This window comes from Planococcus citri, chromosome 1, assembly GCF_950023065.1.
Source record: "Planococcus citri chromosome 1, ihPlaCitr1.1, whole genome shotgun sequence".
Lineage (NCBI taxonomy): Eukaryota > Metazoa > Arthropoda > Insecta > Hemiptera > Pseudococcidae > Planococcus > Planococcus citri.
Window position 1 is genome coordinate 75777123 of NC_088677.1, and position 18514 is coordinate 75795636.

General features: G+C 36.9%; 1 long non-coding RNA gene across 1 annotated transcript; it reads right to left on the reverse strand.

Annotated features, from left to right (window-relative positions):
- Window positions 1-15850: 15850 nt before the first annotated feature.
- On the reverse strand, window positions 15851-16836 carry LOC135842593 (uncharacterized). Its single transcript, XR_010558152.1, has 3 exons — window positions 16701-16836; window positions 16020-16611; window positions 15851-15919 (listed from the first exon to the last, which is right to left on the reverse strand). It is a non-coding gene; the product is annotated as an uncharacterized LOC135842593 (long non-coding RNA).
- Window positions 16837-18514: the final 1678 nt, after the last annotated feature.

Consider the following 18514-nt stretch of genomic DNA (forward strand, 5'->3'; position numbering starts at 1 on the left):
CAAAAGTTTCGTATAAAATGCGGTTCTTCGTTGCGAATGGTGCTTATATTTTATCTGCTGAGTATGATTCGCGAGTTGTAGGTAAACATTAAAAACCATTGCGCGTGTACCTACTGATAATGCCAGATGTTGCAGGGTAAACTTACTTAGTATGTACATATTTTTTTCAATTCTGACGGATGTTTTTTCAAAATATGAGCTCGGCGAGGATTCGTTTTTGCGAAAAAATATGCATTTTTATCTCATGAGTAGGAACGGATCTTGGAGAATTGTTCTTAAATTGATGGAGAATGTTGCGATTATACATTTTATGCAACTTTTTGGGGCTCTCGGGCTAAATAGAATTTTTATTGTACCACTTTTTGAAGAAATTTCTTCAAAATTGAAACTAGAAATTCATCGAAAATTCTAGGCTGGCTTGAACCCTTCCCCTCCCTTCTCCCTTCCCTCGTCTTACACAGTTTCAAATTTGAAATTTGTGAGGAAAATAGGCTTCTTCACTCAAAAAGTCAATCGCTAAAAAAAAGTACTTATGTAGTGTGGTTAAATCGCCTTCTCTTCCTTCCTCCCTCCCTTACTCTCTTGCTCACTTCCCTTCCTTCTCTTCCTACAAGTAAGTACATATGTACTATTAGGAGGTAGTCTTACTTTTCGTATTTTCCTCAGCATTTTCAAGGTACTGCCTCACAAAAGGAGGAGGAATGTGAAGGACAAATCAAACTATTGAAAAAAGTTGTGGTATCTAGGGTTAACTAAAAAATGATAATTTTGGGACAAAGGAGTGACGGTTTCGTTTGAGGGAAAAATTCAAATAGGAAGAAGATAGGTAGATGAAGTAGGAATGAGACTAAAGGAAATAGGATTGTTACTATAGGAAAATTAAACCTCCTAGAAACCACATTACTAACTATGTATATCAGAGTTCATCTAAAATAAAACATCTTCACATATAATAAAAATGATTTTGAAAAGAACCAAAAAAGTACGAGGTAAGCTCGTAAGAAAATTTATTTCAAAGTGTTATCATACAATGTATGATTTATTATAATCTTGTCGGTAGTTCCAAAAATGGGTTGTCAAAACATCTCATAATTTATCATCAAATTTAGAAGGTAGGTTAAACCTACCTGAGATTTATAATCAAATCATATCATATCGAGGAAATTAATCTAAAAATAAGTCTATAATCAGACTAACTCATATTTTACAAATAGGTATTTCAAGTCACTATTTTAATCATAGCATATCTAACCTAAGGGGACTTGTTATTTCTCACCACATCTCGAACACCAGCACCTCTGTGCTTCTGCTTTAGGCAGCCATTTCAGGATTCATATCGGAGAGAGAAATATATCATACAAGCCACGACTCGGTAATTTGAATAAAAAAGTCTATTCACTTCAAATCATTGTAATCGAGATATTTATCACATTACAAATACATCAGAAAACTAAGGGTACAAATTGTTTCGCTGCGGACATTTTGCCGCTGCCGAAAAAAGATCATTTATGAAAAAGCGATCATTTCACCGCCACAGTGATACATTATGCAATACACATCTGTTCATAAGTGGATGCGTACCTAATACACGACTGTTCATACAAGAAATTTTGCAGAGGCTGCAAATTACCAATTGCAAAATGAGTTGGACATAGGCGTGACTGCAGGGCATGCCAGGCATGTTCTGGCACTGCCTACTTTTTTCAGTTTCTTTCTTGATTATCATTTCTCAATAAAAAAAAAAAATACTATTCATTTTTCACTTTAAAAAAAAGTAAAATTCAAAATTTTCAATTTATCAAAGAAAAATTTAAAAAGTAATTTCATTATGCTTAGAAATAGTATCGCCAGTGTTGAATTCAATTTTGCTGACTAGGCATTAGTCAATCTCTCCAAGATCCTGATTCAAATCTCAGCACAGCATATTAATAATGTAAAACTCCTCTGAAGTGCACTACTTAAACTGAACGAAGATGACCCAAATGATGTCGATAGTTTTCAAAATAAATTTGGATTGGTTGTCCAAACATGTGAAAGCCTTGGTATTGAAATCCCAGAAATACATGCAAATATCAGGCATGTACCCAAAAAATTGATGAAAATCCAGAAAATCAATTCTTATATGAAAGTAAAGAACAGGAAATGAGAATTTGCACATATTACCCTTTCTTAGATTCTCTAATATCCAGAATAGATAACCGTTTTTCTCAAGAAACGAATAATATTATATTTTCTATGGAGAACTTATTTCGCTTGACTATAACTACCTGGAGCTGAATTAGACTTACCTACTCAAAAGAGTTGAAAATTCACCTCCCAAACTTGTGAGCCCGAAGAAGCGTTCAAGATACCTTGTGGACAACTGGATCAAATGGATGAGTGAATTTAACAGAAGTGCACCTTTTTCAACCTTTAATACGTTATTACAAGAATTCACAGTTATTCAGATGACTAGTTGCTCATTTTTTTTTTTCCAATTATTTATTTATGGAACTGATACAAGAATCATCAACCTAAATTTATCAAAGCTATTTACAACACTATTTGAAAATTATTTTCAATTTACAGTAATTTACGTAGTGCACTTAGAGGTTGATAAGGTCCAACGTGTGGAGTCTGCTCAGTCTCCTTGTGTCATCACTTTGGTCTAAAAGAACTACAGTGTCACAATTCGGGTGTTTATGGAGCCGGTTCACATATGCGTTTGCTTTCCGATGTATAATTACGTCCACTGGTTCAAGCCAGAGGTCACTTCGAAGTTGCTCATTTGAGACAAACCAAGGAGCCTTAGTTATGGCTCTCATGAACTTATTTTGAAAACGCTCGATGACAAGGCGATTTGACTTTTTCGTGACACCCCAAATTTCACATCCATATGACCATGCAGGAAGAAATATGGTTTTGTAGATTAACCTCTTGTTGGCTAAACTCAATTTTGAGTGACCATAGGGACTGGTTTGCTGTTGATGATAGTAGGAACATATCCGTGCTTGCGGTGAGCAAAATCTACCCCTACAGATTTATTTTCATTCAGCTGGATCTTCCATTTTCTGGCCCATTCAACAATATTGTTTACAGCTGTTTGGAGACTACTAACAGCTTTCTCATAATTATCATTACATGCAATGACACCAGAGTCATCTGCAAACAGCATGGTGATAGTATCTTCAGTAAGAGGGAAGTCACTTGTGAAAAGAAGAAAGAGTATAGGTCCCAGCACACTGCCTTGTGGAACACCAGCGACAATTACTGTATCTTGTGATGAGCCACAGCCCCATTGAACTCTGAAGGTGCGATGCTTCAGATAAGATATAAGTAGATCACATAGACTGCTAGGAAGATAAGCTCTTAGTTTGATGATAAGTCCCTCGTGCCATACCCTGTCAAAGGCACAACTAACATCTAGAAAGACAGCTGGTGCAAACTGTTTTTTCTCCAACGCCTGAGTTATTGTATTAACTGCTCGATGTACTTGTTCAATGGTTGAATGCTTTGCTCCAAAGCCAAATTGGATTGCTGGAATGACGTTCTTCTTAATAACAACTTTCATCAGGCGCTTACGAACCACTTTTTCAAAGACTTTAGATATGATTGGTAGCAGCGAGATATGATGATAGGAGCTGGGTACCTCAGGGGGTTCGCCTGGTTTCAGAATGAGGATCATTTTGGCTAGCTTCCATGAGGTTGGCACATATCGTAGGCGAAGTGCCATGTTGAAGAGTGATGTCATGTATAATAACCCTGATCGAGGTAGTTCTCTGATCATAGAAGGTAGGACCTCAGCTGAACCAGCTGATTTATGCAGATTCAACTCATCAACAAGCTGAGCTACTTCAATAGGAGATGCATGTTGTATGTAATTATGATCAACACTTTGCTCATTCAGGTGTTCTGTTGGAGGGTTATCAGGTATACAGAACACACTCTCAAAATGACCAGCCATAAGCTCAGCTTTTTCAGTATCACTTCTAGCTAATGAACCATCTTCCTTCCGAAGTGGGGAATTATAGGTAACTGGCCTTCGTATCTTTTTAGCAGCTTTCCACAAGGAGTATCCAGCTTCTTTGGTTGGAGCTAAGGAGGTCAGATATGCACTGAAAGTTGAGTTGTTCCATTCGTTGATGGCTTTCTTGGTATCACTGCACAGCTGATTGAAAATATGTTTATTTTCTGTTGTTTGATTTTGTTGCCACTTTTTCCTAGCTCTTCTTCGTCGCCTTATCAAACTGCAAATGAAGTTGGGGTGTTCTATTGTTGGATTTTCCTTGTTGTCATACCTGGTACACTGGCTAGCGCACTCGTGCAGGATGGTAGTAAATTTATTGGCATATAGATCTAACTCATCAGTAGTCTGTGGCTGGTTGCTGAGTTTAATAGTTGCTCATGTGAGAGATGTTTTTGTAAGCTCACTCATGTAAAATCAAAATTATATGTTAGGATGTCACAAGAAAGGCTTGATAATTTGATACTGCCATATGTAGAACAAGATTTAGCTAAAAATGTGAATGTGAAGTCTGTCATCGCTGATTGTAAAAATAAAAAAGATCGCCAAATAAAACTTTAAATAATAAATTTTGATTAAATTTCAAGTACCTATTTACTTATTGTAATTGTTTCAATGTTTTGAATGTGTTATTTTTCAAATAATTAATTATATTTTTGATATAATTTCATGAATATTGACGTTTTAAAACTTGTGAGAACATTGAATATCCTTTCCCCCATCTCATCTCCCACACATCATCTTGGCACTACCTCCAGAAAAGCTCCAGTCATGCCTATGGAGTTGGATGCACACCCATCTATTTGGAAGTTCATTTCCACTCTGAGGCAAATCCAAAAAGGATGCGATCAAGCTCTCTAAAGAGCATTAATTGGCCACAGTCCCGATAAAAAAAGAAAGAAATACAGAGAATGTGATGAGCGAATCCTGAAAATAGTTCAACAATGAGACAGACGTTCAATCAGTGAATATTTAGGTGCAATTGCCCATAATTTGAGGGGCCTGATGGAAGAAGGGCTCCCTCGGAAAAACATCGTTTTGAGAAAAACGCGTTTAAAGTTTTACTTTAGTTGCCAATTAAAAACTACTCAACGCATTGATTTGAGGTAGGTGTTTTTTATTGAGATGTTTTATTTAAAGAGATATGAATAAAACATCATGTAGCTTGCTCTAGGAACAAGATTATGAACTGAAAGTCACACCTTAGGTAGCTAAGACTTCAAGGAACCCAAATCACCAAAGTGAGGAAAGAGGGCCTCTGGCCTAGGGGACCCTTTTTCCATCAGGCCCTTCATTTGTACTTGTAAACACGTGAATAATGTTCCTATTTCCTACCTACTTATACCTAATTTTATAATTCTCATTCTTATAAAAATATAATTCAATTTTTTATCATTACGTAATGTTTCACTGTGGCGGCGAAACGATCGATTTTTCATAAATGACCTTTTTTTGGTGGCGGCAAAACGTCTGAGGTGAAACGTCCATGGCGAAACATCCGCGGCAAAATGAACAGTTCCCAAAAATTAAAAATATCAAAACCGCAAAGAACGCACAAAACATACGTCTAGTTATTTCAAGGGAAAAACGTAAGTTAATAGACTCGTCTTCAAAGTATTCAAACCTCAAAGTATTCACAGACAAGACCTACAACAAACTCTAGTATCCAATTTCTTAACCTAGCAGGATCCTATCTAAGTGACAAAATAACTATAGGTACCTATCTATACCACATCACAGACGAGACCTACAACAAACTCTAGTATCCAATTTCTCAACCTAGCACTAGCAGGATCCTATCTAATTGTAAGTGACAAAATAACTAGGTATCTATACCACAAAGTGGTGCTCACAGATAGATTAGGATGGATCGCAAAAAAAAAAATTAAGTGGATTTTAACCAAATTCAGCGAACCTTCTTTATACTGATTTGCAAGTCATTCAGAAAAAATGTTCGCTCCTTAGGTGGTTCTGTTGGAGAGGTATGGATCCTCAAACAGGGGACATTTTCGAAAAATGAAAATGATAGAGTTTTTTTGCTGTGACTCCTTCCCAGTCTGTTTTGGGAAAAATGACTCTGCCTCTGAAAGATTGAATTTATTTGAGCTGCTGCTATGTAGTGCCTAGGTCATTGCCTTCAAAATACGAGCTGCTGCTATGTAGTGCCTAGGTCATTGCCTTCAAAATACAAGACCACCTATATAGAGGTTCTCCTCATCTCCTAAGAGATTGAAAATTTACAAATCGCTTATTTTTAAGTACCTAAGTAGCTACCTAAATTCGTGTTTTGAGAATTTTTTTGCCCGAAATATTTCACCTTAATCAGGCCAACACATGTACCCTGACATTTTTGTAAAAATACAATAAGAGCATAGAATTATAAGTTTTAGATGATGCTCATTCTGTTTCTGAAACATGTAAATCGAGCCTTGGGGCCCGAAATTTTGAAAATTGTAATGTAGATATTGTAGTGTAGGTTTTCGAGGGTACTGATAATAACTCTGATCCTGTTCAACTCTAATAATCGAATTTCATTACTCCGGGAACTGATACCGATTTTGAAATCAATAACCTTTTGAACCAAAATTGGACTTCCTGAGTGGAGGGTTTGAATGATTTTATAACCACTAAACACTGCTAAGAATCAACTGACAGTGGTTATTGATACAAAAAAAATCCACTGCACGCGATTCTGCCATCGTTTTACGGCTAAATAGTGTCGCCTGTCGCCGCTACAGAAAAATAATAATAATAATATAGTCTCATCGTCAGTTGTTTTTGAACGCTCCTCGTAGCACTTAATCGTCTTCAATTATGTGCAGGTTTTTAAACGCAAGACGTTTCCCATATGTGTACATACACTGTATTATGTGTGCACAGTACGTAGGTAATGTATATTCATGAGTCATAACACTCGCAGATTTGATATATTACATACCTACATATTAGGTATACCTGTACCTACTTCAGCTCATTGCAGTAAAAAGATATCGAATTTCTAGCCGAATGTTCGTTTCCAACGTAGAAATTATAGGATCATAAAAAATGAAAATCTTCTTTCTACCCACCATGAACTTGATTTTTCATGGTTCATGTGTCAGTACGTAAGAACTTTCATCCTATTTTATTTTTACGAAATCACGTTTTCGTCAAACTATTAAACCCCATGCTAGCTTACTTGATTTAGGTATGTAGGTACCAATTATATGAGGAATGGTAAATGGGCGTAACACCGAGCTGAAATTTCGACCCTTCAACAACTGGGTAAAGTTCAAATAATGAATTTCAAAAATTCTCAGGTGAGAACTTGGGCTGAAATATTAGATGGTGACATTACCGTGACATGAAAAAAAAAAAAAGAATACGAATAATCAGTTATTCGCCCATCTTATGGAAATTCAGAATTGTTAAAATCGAGTGTGAGTTCAAACCCAAACTTGAACATGAAGTTGGCAACAAAAAAAAACATTATTCAAAAATTTTCTATGCCAACTTTATGATCTGCTCCCCTCTCCTCGACCAAAATTTGGACCTCTCAAAATCAAAGTTAACCTATTGTGCAACGTGAAAAAATGACCACCATTTCTGACTCACCACGAAATTTTAACAACGACTAAAATATACCTAATGAATCGACATGTCGCTAGTGGGAGGAGGCTAAAACAAAGATTGAGGGCTTGGCACGAAGAACTGTTGCTATATTTTTTCCCTCTGCGGGTAATTCTAATCTGCTTTGATTAGCGGGTCATTCCATGACAACTCAACCAAAGTTTTTGAGTCATGTCTTTCAATTTCGCTAAATTTTTTTTACAATATATACCCATCCCGTAAGTAAGTTTGGTCCGAGCCCCCTCAGGTGGCGGGTGGGAGTGCTTACATTATTTTCACATTGTCACGAGGTACTCAACTTCAGCAGCCCATTCCTCCAAACCTATGATGCTTTGATCAAAACCGATTTCACAGTTTGAAAGGGCTTTGCATTTAGATTCTTTAAACATTTTGAAATTTTCAAAAGTTGAAAGTTTTTGAAAGTTCAAACTTCAAAATGGCGCTGTAAGTACAGAGCTACCATTTAAAATTTTGAAAAAATTTCCATAGATGTACCTTTTGATGCTTTTTCGAAATATTCAAGTTTCAAGATGGGATCTTTCAATGGAGGGGGAGCACCCCTACCCCTAATTTTGGGTGAAGCTTTCGAAAGAAAATCTGGGGCATGTGATATATCGAATTGTATGTTTTTGGTAACGCTTATAACACGAATATGACGTTAGATTTTTGATAGGACCCCATCCACGGCCCCCGGCGCCACCCCAAAGGGGGTAAAATTTCAAAAACGTGTTTTGTTCGTGTGACACATGGAATAGTATGTTTTAGGTAACGCTAAACACGAATATGACGTCAGGTTTTTGATTGGGTCCGTCCACGGCCCTCAGCACCTCCCCAAAGGGGGTGACCCCCCCCAAAACGGTTACATTCGTGTGACACATGAAATAATATGTTTTCGATATCGCTGTAAAAAAATTTGAGCGAAATCGAAAGACATGACTTTCAAAATTGCCTTTTTTTGGTTGAGTTGACATGGAATGACCCTAGCCACAAGACACGGTCAGTTTTGAAAACTATGTCACGAATGCAATTATGTACTTACATTTTTAGGATTGAAACACGTTGAGGATTTAGGGAGGAGGAGAGGGGTTGCACCCATAAATGTTTGTAAAAATGCAATAAGAGCACCGAATCATAACTGCTTCAGATGATGCTCTCTGATACTGGTATTAATTGAGGGCGCAATAGATTTATCGCATATTGGTAAGTAATGATTTTTTTTATGAGTTGAAAAAATGAGTATCTGTTAAGTAATCAATATTGCCTAAAAAAATCTGGACTCGAAAGAATAGTAGGGGTGGAGGGGTTACCGTGCCCAATCCTAGGCTCATTTGGCTTGAGGGGTTGTGGCGCTTTTTAAGTGGGGTACAGGGGGAACCTAATGCCGAAGGTTGTTGAAAGTTGTAAGGTATTATCTTCGGTGTAAATTTCATCCACTTACAGTGATGCTGTAAGGATTGAAATGTAGTTTTTTTTTCTATATTCAGAACCACTTTTAGTGGAATGAATAGGTACCTTTTAACTAAAAAGGTTTAAAATAATATCAAATTGTTTTTTTATTAGGCTCTTCCAACACTTACTACAGGCACCTCGTGTTACCTACATATACCTACGTGTTGAGATTTGAGAGACTTGGAAAATAAAAATAAAAAACGGATTATGGAAACTGTTTTTATGAAAAATATTGAGTATGTTTATTGTTTACATTTAACTTATTATTTTAAAGTAGGTTGGGTACTTTAATAATTTTATTTGGACCATTTCATAATCATAAACTGCTTTGGCAATGTATATTTTGCTTGTTTTTTTACATCATTTTTACACAGTTTCGAATCATTTCATTTATTGCAAAAACATCTACAGATCTTTAAAAGAAGTCATCGAGGTTTAGTGGCCCTCTTACTGGGCGCCCAAAATCAAACAATTTTAGAGCCTCTGAAGCAGTAGGATAGCAGCAATAAACGTACTCAAAAACCTCATCAGAAATGCCTTCGTCATCATCTTGTTTTTTTTCATACCATTTCTTCACATCACAGGTCATTTCTGTTTCGCATACTTTAATTTTTGGAGGAGTGTCTGGCGTGTTATGCAAAACTATCAACGCTGCGGTCTTACTTATCTCATCGTAAAGTACATAACTTATACCATACAGTACTGGAAAATTGACTATTAACTTGAATTATTTTTTCATCCTCGTCTTTTGAATCAATCGCTGCAGTGCGCGAACAGTCAATTTCAGACCGTTTGTGTGTAGGGCAATTTTTTTAATCGCTTGGTTAACTGTGATCATCAATTTCTCCAGCTTGTCCCATAGAGGAACTACGTTGATGAAATGATTTACAGCATTTCTCCATACTCTCAGTGCCACGAGTTCTCTCGGTACCATAAAACTTTCGGTCATTTTGAATGATTCCTAGCACCATTTAAAAGATCAATTGTTTAATAAGGTAAGTTAAGTAAAGTGGGTGAAGATACCGCACCTCTCGGAAAAACGCTGTCACTTTGTCACAAATGGTTAGCTACTGAGAAATTTCTTTCCCTAGGGGGATGAGAAGATACCGCAAGTTCTGTAATGTGCAGTTTAGCAGATTGAAGTTTTCTCTTTTTGACTTTTCTAATTCCTTCCACATGTCGGCCATCTTCCATTGAAATTTGTGAAGAAAATAGGCTCGTTGAGTCAAAAATGCCAATCGCTAAAAAAAAAGTACCTATGTAATGTGATCAAATCTCCTCCCTTTTCTCCCTCCCTCCCTCATTCCTTCTCTTCCTCCAAGTGTGTACTTTCAGAAGGTATTTTTGTGCTTATGTACTTACTTCGTAAGTTTTAGACAATGCTCATTCTGATTCTGAAACCAGTTTGACCTTAAAATCTAAATTGAGACTCATCTTCAGAACTCTAAAGTGAGCTTGGGGCTCGAAATTTTGAAAGTTGTAATGTAGGTAAAAAAATAAATAGTAATATCGTTTCAACGTCGGTTGTTTTTGAACGCTCCTCGTAGCGCTGTGTATAATCGTCATCAATTCAGTACAGGTTTTTAAACGCTAGACGTTTCCCATATTATGTGTACATATACTACATACGCTGTATTGTGTGATTTGTGTGTGCGCAGTAGGTATAGGTAATCCATATTATTCATGAGTCATGACACTGGCAGATTTGATGTACGTAATTATGGTACCTCTACCTGCCTCACCTTTCGAAGGTTTACCGCTGGTTCTGATTTTGAAACGCATTTTATCTCTTGAATCGAAATTGAGCTTCCTGAAGATAGGTTTTGCACCCAAAAATGTTTGTAAAAATGCAATAAGAGCATTGAATCATATGTTTTAGATGATGCTCAGTCTGATTCTGAAACCAGTGTGATGCCCAAAATCTATCCTCAGAACCCTTAAGTGAGTTTGGGCCCCAAAATTTTGAAAAATGTTAAGTAGGTATGGTAGTGTAGGTTTTCGAGGGCGCTGATAATGATTCTAACCCAGCTTAACTTCAAAATCGATTTTCATCACCCCAGGGGCTGATTCTGATTTCGAAATCTTTAACCTTTTGAACCCAAATTGATTTTCCTAAATAAAGGTTTTGTATGTTTTTTTTTGTTTTTTTTTTTTTTTGAATAATCGCTCATTTCGATTTTGAAGTCAATTTGGCATTATAATTAGAATTTAGCTTCCCTCCTCCCCAATTGACAAAATGGTCGCTCTCCTAAGTCCGTTTACATGGAAATCTGGGCGAAATGTTGCGAATTCGCCTTCATTATGGCGTTAAAATGAACTTTCGCCCAACACATGGACGCAAGTCAAGATAGTTCGCCCTCTTCATGGCGCTTGAACGACATCTCGCTCAACACATGAGCGCAAATTGTGAAAATTCGCTCTGCATTTGGCGCTTTAATAAATTATTGTGCAACATATGGGCGAAATTTATGAAAATTCGCCTTACACTTGGCGCTATAATAAATTGTTGGGCATTTCGCAGTCACCTACGTCAATGTGCAGGGCGACTTTTCAAAATTTTCACCCATAATCGCCATGAAGTGGGCGAATTTTTCTATTTGCACCCAGATTTTATGGAATTTTTTCCGTTACGTTTAAATCAGTGATTGATGTACCATGCTTATGCTTACACGTGTTGCTCGTTTGTGTATAGGGACAGTTCCAAATATTTTTGCTTTTTGGATGTAATTTTTATGAATGTGCTAATATTCGATCGTGTTTATGACTAGTGTGAAGTGTAGGTATTCTATTTTATGCAAGTTGGTGATTTTATTCAATAACATCGTGCAGTTATCAGTGTATTCGTGAAAAATATTCGACAAAATTAGAAATGTGTGGTGACGTCAATATCCGGTTGTTTCTTAACATTGCTGATTATCTATTGATAACTTCGCATTTCTAAACTGATTAACTCTATAACCAGACTTGGTAGTTGTCCGTTGAAATTATAAACGTGTGTTGTGTGTATGTGCTGTGTACTAGAAATCAATTTTTTAAAATGTGTCAAGTCTCAGTTTCATGGTACCTTTTTTTCCTTTCAGTGCAGTATGGGCTTGATTTTTTTTTCTTAAATAAAAAAAGTGTAAATTTAATGTTTGGTGTTGTGCCTAAAGTGATTTTTTGATGAACGATAGTGTGATAAATTAGAATTATTTCCATTTTAGTAAATGTTTTGCCCCGGCACCTCTTTCTAGGGCCGGTGGTATGGCTGCTCCCCTATGTGAGGCTCCTCAAATTTTATGGAATTGGCCGAATTGGGTTTTTATTTTTTTTGGCAGGTTGGGATTTTGGATATCTTTGGCTAAGACGAAAAAAGTGAGTGTGAAGTGGGCTGAGGTATGGAATGAGGTTAGTGTGTTGAGTGTGAGAGATTGCAGTGAGTGAGAGGTGGTTTTATTGAACAAAAATGAATGAATAAGATGTAATTTATGGGTGCTTTACGTATAATTATGTCAGTGGAATGTTGGCGAATCAGCAACAAAGTAGATGAAAAACTCCTTTACAAACAGCAGGGCAAAAACGATGGCGACATTTTGACACTGTTTTTGAGCACGTAGGAGGGCGCATTCAATTTTCGCCAAGGGAGCGCGTATCAAAAACAAGAGAGCGCATCAAAAATAAGGGCGTGCAGAGCGAAAATTTTGATGCGCGCTCCCTTGGCGAAAATTGGATGCGCCCTCCTACGTGCTCAAAAACAGTGTCAAAATGTCGCCATCGTTTTCGCCAAACTTTTTTAGCGCTCTTTTGTCAACAGGGTACTGATGATTGAGTTTTTGTGATTCTGAGATCAATTTTAACCCAACATAAAAATTGGACCTCCAAGCCTCAAAAGGGACTCGGTGGCCCAAAATCTTGTAAAAAAACCATTTCGAGTAGCAAATTATAGGTTTCTGGGAGCAAATAGGTACTGATTCTAAAAATTCGAATTTTCAGGGACACTAATTCTAATTCTGGAATTTGCTTGATGTAAAAATCAAAATTTTTATTGTATTTTTCGAAATTATGGGCCATTATATCTTCCCAAATGGAACCTAATTTTTCATCGTCAATTTCTGATTTTGGAATCAGAATTGTTTCGAAATCATTATCTCAACATCCTCGAATAGGTCCACATTCTCTCACCTATATTGCATTTTTCAAAAATGGGGGCTTCAAGTCCATTTTGGGGCTCCGACCCTGTTGACAAAAGAGCGCTAAAAAAGTTTGGCGAAAACGATGGCGACATTTTGACACTGTTTTTGAGCACGTAGGAGGGCGCATCCAATTTTCGCCAAGGGAGCGCGCATCAAAATTTTCGCTCTGCACGCCCTTATTTTTGATGCGCTCTCTTGTTTTTGATACGCGCTCCCTTGGCGAAAATTGAATGCGCCCTCCTACGTGCTCAAAAACAGTGTCAAAATGTCGCCATCGTTTTCGCCCTGCTGTTTGTAAAGGAGTTTTTCATCTACTTTGTTGCTGATTCGCCAACATTCCACTGACATAATTATACGTAAAGCACCCATAAATTACATCTTATTCATTCATTTTTGTTCAATAAAACCACCTCTCACTCACTGCAATCTCTCACACTCAACACACTAACCTCATTCCATACCTCAGCCCACTTCACACTCACTTTTTTCGTCTTAGCCAAAGATATCCAAAATCCCAACCTGCCAAAAAAAATAAAAACCCAATTCGGCCAATTCCATAAAATTTGAGGAGCCTCACATAGGGGAGCAGCCATACCACCGGCCCTAGAAAGAGGTGCCGGGGCAAAACATTTACTAAAATGGAAATAATTCTAATTTATCACACTATCGTTCATCAAAAAATCACTTTAGGCACAACACCAAACATTAAATTTACACTTTTTTTATTTAAGAAAAAAAAATCAAGCCCATACTGCACTGAAAGGAAAAAAAGGTACCATGAAACTGAGACTTGACACATTTTAAAAAATTGATTTCTAGTACACAGCACATACACACAACACACGTTTATAATTTCAACGGACAACTACCAAGTCTGGTTATAGAGTTAATCAGTTTAGAAATGCGAAGTTATCAATAGATAATCAGCAATGTTAAGAAACAACCGGATATTGACGTCACCACACATTTCTAATTTTGTCGAATATTTTTCACGAATACACTGATAACTGCACGATGTTATTGAATAAAATCACCAACTTGCATAAAATAGAATACCTACACTTCACACTAGTCATAAACACGATCGAATATTAGCACATTCATAAAAATTACATCCAAAAAGCAAAAATATTTGGAACTGTCCCTATACACAAACGAGCAACACGTGTAAGCATAAGCATGGTACATCAATCACTGATTTAAACGTAACGGAAAAAATTCCATAAAATCTGGGTGCAAATAGAAAAATTCGCCCACTTCATGGCGATTATGGGTGAAAATTTTGAAAAGTCGCCCTGCACATTGACGTAGGTGACTGCGAAATGCCCAACAATTTATTATAGCGCCAAGTGTAAGGCGAATTTTCATAAATTTCGCCCATATGTTGCACAATAATTTATTAAAGCGCCAAATGCAGAGCGAATTTTCACAATTTGCGCTCATGTGTTGAGCGAGATGTCGTTCAAGCGCCATGAAGAGGGCGAACTATCTTGACTTGCGTCCATGTGTTGGGCGAAAGTTCATTTTAACGCCATAATGAAGGCGAATTCGCAACATTTCGCCCAGATTTCCATGTAAACGGACTTAGGAGAGCGACCATTTTGTCAATTGGGTACCTATTATATTTTTAAAATTTTGGACCCTGAGCCTGGTAGAGGATTAATTTTTGGTTTTTAATGGGATCAAACTCGTACTCGTAATTGTGCGAAAATGACTCGTAACTTTAAGATTTTGAGGTTTTAAATTTTTTATGAATTGAAAAAATAAAAAAATTCATAATAATTATTTAATTTTTCAGACATAAAATACATCGATTTTTGCTCGTTGATGGTCAAAATGGCATCATTCCAAAAGTATTAAGGGTTCTGGCGCTTTTTGAGGAGGGTGCAGGGGTGATTTAAAGCCAAAAGTTGGAAAATAACAAATAAAAAAACGAATTATGGAAACCGTTTTTATGACAAATATTGAGTATGTTTGTTGTTTACATTTAACTTATATTTTAACGTAGGTACTTAAATAATTTTACTCAATACATGCATATAAACGCACAATTATACCACCAATACTAGACGCGAAAAGTGCGTTTTTATGAGCGACTAAATGAAACGAAAATAATGTTCTCATTATTGTCCTAGGAAAATATGTAATGAACATTCATTACGTGGCCGCACTGCTCGAATCCTATTGTTTGGGATGACGCGGAAGGTGACAAAGTCCGATTATTACGGGGAAAAATTTGTAGCAGAAACAGGAGATCCACCACCTCCTCCTCCCTCCCGGCCATTCGCTTGTTTTCCTTTAATCATTTCGGCTACACACTTTATCTGCGAGTACGCTTTACGCATACTTCGGACGAGACGTTAGTTTTAGGGGATTGCTGAGTTTTTTTTTTGAGTAAAATTTGACAAAGTCCACGATCACGTCAATGACGTCACTACATACGAATCATCCACCTATACTATACGTATATGAGTGTAAACCTTGAAACAAAGTTTTTTATTTTTTTTCTACACGTCGTTTACGTATAACTTATACACATATTAAAAAGTAAACTTTGGATAATATTTGGAAATGTCAATTTAACAAAAACATAACAGATAAAATAAAGATTGGATATTTTTGCCAGTTTTGATGTTTTATTGTTTCATCATCAGTCAGGTCCCATAGCAGTAGCACTCTTCTTTTTCTGAAAATCGTAAAAAAAGGAAAAATAAAAGTTAGAATGATTTTGGAAACACAATGTCAAATTGAATCGTATATGTTATGTATTGTATATTCTGTCTCACCGAAGAAAATGTGCGTTTCTGCTTAGTGAAAGAACCACGAATGATAGAATTCGAATTCGTGGACGATGCGATTACATTTTTTTCATAATTATTTTTCATTTTCGCCATTGCGCTGATCTTCGACAATGTTTGCATCAACGACGTTTTGTAGATTATCCATTGGCTGCTGCTTGATAATTTTTCTTTAATGGAACTATTTAAAGCATCACCAAATACTATCAACTAACAATACTGGCAACTCTGTTGAAAAATGATGTTTAATCCTCCTAGCGGCCAGGCAAGTAACTAAATCCTATTAGAAGCATTCTGATTGGTTGAATTGAATTTTGCGGGATAATGATGTTTTATCAGTTCGTTTTTTTTTAGTTTGTTGTGTGTGTTGTGTGGTACTACTGATATCCGCGAGATTTAAATCGACCAATCACAGCCCTTGACATAAATGCCTATTAATTACTGTTACTTGCCAAGTCGCTCAGATAGCGCCCTTGTTGCGACAAAAACGCCCAATGTATTTTAAATGGAGTTGCCAGTATTGTTAGTTGATAGTATTTGGCATCACATTCCTTTTCAAATACTTCGATACATTTTTTCTCTGAAACAAAAAATGAAAACAAAATAGAAAGCCATACTTCAATTTTTTTTTACCAAAAAATTAACCCTAAATTTAAAAACAATATTCACCTTTTGCAATGGCAGATTCGCATAATGAAACCAATGTAGCAGGATTAAAAATTGGATTCGGAATCGGATTTTCTTGATAAATAACCAATTGAGGGCATTCTTCCATATAGTGAGATAATAATACGTGAATGTGTTTACACATTAGTTCAGTCATTTTAGATGAAATGAGAGGATTTATTCGGACTAATTCCTACAAAAGGTTTTTTTGCGGGATACTGTAGTGGAAGGGGTCCTATTCAACATACTAAAAGTCCCACCCCGTACCCCGCGTGCGTCGCGTGCTAGAGCGTAAAAAGTGTCCCGCCGCGGCGTTTTTTGCGATTTTCTCGCGAGGAGTTGATTTTACGTCGAAAATAGTTTTATTTTTGTGTTCTACGTCAAATTTCCGATCTAGTGATATATCAACTGTCTTTCTACCCCCAAGGGGGGTGGAGCTAGAACTATTCAAAAAAGAGGGGTTTCCTGAAAAATACATAAAGGTTATAGGCGCCTAAGAGGGGTGAAATGGTCCCCGAAAGCGTTCGAGTTGATATTAGCATGGAAGATGGGTACCATTGAGAAACTTCCGCGTGAAAAATTTCAGATCCACATCCCCTCCCCTTTTTGAGGAACCCCCCTTTTCTGAAATTTCAATACCACTTTTCTCAGCCCCATTTTAACCGATTTTGAAAATTTTTCAGTATGTTATGTATATCCCTAGTAGGTATCCCCACAAAAATTTTCAACCCCCTCCCCTCATATTTACCCCTCAAAATGGTGTAAAAATGTGTCTGAGGGAGGGTTGGGGTAAAATGGGAATTTTGGGGAAAATAACTAAATATTAATGAACAGGGTGTCGTTTTCTTATGATTCGATACCGCTGAGCACGAATATGACATCAGATTTTTTGCTACACTCATCTAGACCTCTCCAGAGCACTTGGCCCTCTCAAGTTTTACTATTGTTGAAAAGCATAGAATAAGTTGAAAAACGCTATTTTGAGGGGTAAATATGAGGGGAGGGGGTTGAAAATTTTTGTGGGGATACCTACTAGGGATATACATAACATACTGAAAAATTTTCAAAATCGGTTAAAATGGGGCTGAGAAAAGTGGTATTGAAATTTCAGAAAAGGGGGGTTCCTCAAAAAGGGGAGGGGATGTGGATCTGAAATTTTTCACGCGGAAGTTTCTCAATGGTACCCATCTTCCATGCTAATATCAACTCGAACGCTTTCGGGGACCATTTCACCCCTCTTAGGCGCCTATAACCTTTATGTATTTTTCAGGAAACCCCTCTTTTTTGAATAGTTCTAGCTCCACCCCCCTTGGGGGTAGAAAGACAGTTGATATATCACTAGATCGGAAATTTGACGTAGAACACAAAAATAAAACTATTTTCGACGTAAAATCAACTCCTCGCGAGAAAATCGCAAAAAACGCCGCGGCGGGACACTTTTCACGCTCTAGCACGCGACGCACGCGGGGTACGGGGTGGGACTTTTAGTATGTTGAATAGGACCCCTTCCACTACAGTATCCCGCAAAAAAACCTTTTGTAGGAATTAGTCCGAATAAAAAACTTAAAATGACTGTACTACATATTAAATTTTATTGCGTGATCATGACATGAGCATCGGTATTGATGCAAACAAGCTTTGCATTCAGTACATTTCAATAAACAACCATTCTGACAAGCTGGCTCCAATTTTTGAATTGTATAAACGTTTCTGCTATTGCACGAAATTATTCTCCATTCACATTCAGTACTTATATCATCGGATGGATTACTTCTTTCTATTATAAAATCTCCACATTCTTTCATGGCAGTAAGATG